Source organism: Ranitomeya imitator, chromosome 6 (genome assembly GCF_032444005.1).
Source record: "Ranitomeya imitator isolate aRanImi1 chromosome 6, aRanImi1.pri, whole genome shotgun sequence".
NCBI classification, from domain to species: Eukaryota; Metazoa; Chordata; class Amphibia; order Anura; family Dendrobatidae; genus Ranitomeya; species Ranitomeya imitator.
The window spans coordinates 76,687,724-76,689,933 of NC_091287.1; positions in this window are offsets into that span (position 1 = coordinate 76,687,724).

Genomic DNA, 2,210 nt, shown 5'->3' on the forward strand with positions numbered 1-2,210 from the left:
CCTCTACTCGAATCAACATTAGGGGCTAGTGATGGCAATAAAGAAGAAAAAACGGCACTCTCACCTAGCTGTCTGGGTGCTGTGTTCCCAGCAGCCGCTGATCCTGCATCCAGATGGGATCCGTCTGTTCGTGATCCTCCTTGGCGGTACAGGCTCGCTGTTCCACGAGCCTCCATGGGCCAGTCCTGTGATGCCGTCACGCTGGTAGGACCCACAGAGTGGTCCCGTTCCACGGTGGGGGCCCACGATGGTTCAAAGCGCGCAGCGGGACGATCCTGCTCAGCTAACCTGCCCCCGCTCGTTGAGTCCCCCCCTGTGCTCTATTACACTTGCGCCCTCGGCAGCCCCCGTATGTGCCCCCCCTGACTAGATCCCCATGGGTACGGAGGAGCTGCAGCACTTGCTGTGCTATAAGAGTTAACAGCAGCAGCCAGTGAGTGGGCAGAGCTAAGCCGGCGCCCATCACTGACTGCTCTGCGCTCTGGGGCCTGTGCTGCTGCCGCCTGTGAGCCTCTGACATCGCGCCGAGCAGCAGCCTGGATGGATAGGCTCACCGCCGTACCCATACCTGGCTCCTGCTCCCCGGAAGTCTCCGGTAAGTGGGCGGACCTCCCTCGCCGCACCGTTAGTGGAGATGCCCACCGTGCAGGCCCCCGCCCGCTCCTCTGTGCTAACCGACGCTGCTGAGCGGGGCCCGTTCCTGGCTGGGCACCCGCCGCTCCTCTGCCCGGATCCTTTGCTGCAGAAGTTCCCTCAGATGAAGGGGAGGCTGACACCTCCCCCCGCTGCAGGCCCCGCTGATTAGTGGGATTCCTCCCGGCTCCTTGGCAGCGCCCGCTATGGTCGCGGTCAGCTGCTGAAGCCGAGGGTCCCCTGAGGGGCTCCTCATATGGCACCGGGCCCTGGGGGTGACCTCGGAGCTCAGGCGCTCCGGAGGCCGAGACCTCCGAGGCCGGCGGCCCTCAGTCAGGGAAGGAGATGACCCGGATCCCCCCTCAGGAAGCAGGCCTTGTAAGGACGCCTGCAGCCAGCCTGCACCCCTGGTTCTAGCCGCATCACGGAGGTGCTGTAAAATCGCCTCAACCTCCATTGTAAGTAACCTACAGAGCTTGCTATCTTGTTGAGAGGGACACCAAAATGGTTGCTCCTCTAAGATGGGTGCCCACTTTTATAGTCTACCTCCCTGTCGCCCCCCTCCTTCCTGCCCATTTCACCTCCTAGCCAATCCGTAAGTCCTGATTCAAATAATAATTCCTCCTCACTCCACATTATCACCCCCTCCTTTCTGCTCACTCCCTATAGGCTCAACCCTGTCATGCTGTCCTGCCTTAAAGGCCTGCGGCCCAGTCCGTCCTCACTTGACATTGCCATTGTCACACGATCCCTGTGGCCAATCAGCGCTGGCTCTCCTCTCCTATGGATGTAAGTGACATCTGGAGATAGTGAGACAGCAGTCACAGCTCTCACTTCCTTCAGATATCTGATCTGTCTGAAGAAGCGGAGAGTGAAGCCAGCACTGATTGGCTGCAGGGACCGTGTGACATAGAAATGTAATGCAAGCTCCAGGAGAACCAGCGGACAACCCCTTTAATATTAAGTAAGAATACTATGGTAATGATACGTAAACTGTTTTGTGGAAAACACTTTAATGATAAATAACTACATGTAGAATAACATGGGTGTATACATCAGATTGTAGATGTTGGATCTGAAAAACAGGATGTGGCTATAGATGTCCAAACACTCAAATTCAGCATTTTTTTCAAAGTCTTCCCATTGTATTGATAGCAGAAGAAACAGGATCGGTCACAGACAGAAGAGGCCCCTGTGAAAGAACAATATATTGGCCCATTCCAGTCCAATAGCTCATCATAATGCACGACTCCTGTATTGGAGGCAGAATGCAGATGGAATACGTCTTGTGCCCCTGTGCGGCTCCACAGGTTGCCCCAATGGTATGTCCGCCCTTGAGAAGAAACTTCAAAAAAGTGACTTCATTTACCAAGGTGTCTGAAGTGACTCAGCCCATGACTGAATAGACTTACCGCTATCTTTACATGTGATGTTTCGCCCTCCTATAGTTACAGCACAGTAATGGTTGACTCAAATGAATAAAGAAGCACTTGCCATTCCCTAAAAATAGCCCTGAGGTATCATAGTCCCAACATAGCTCAGCTCCCTGATAAAAACAGCTTCCACTCGCTCCAGCC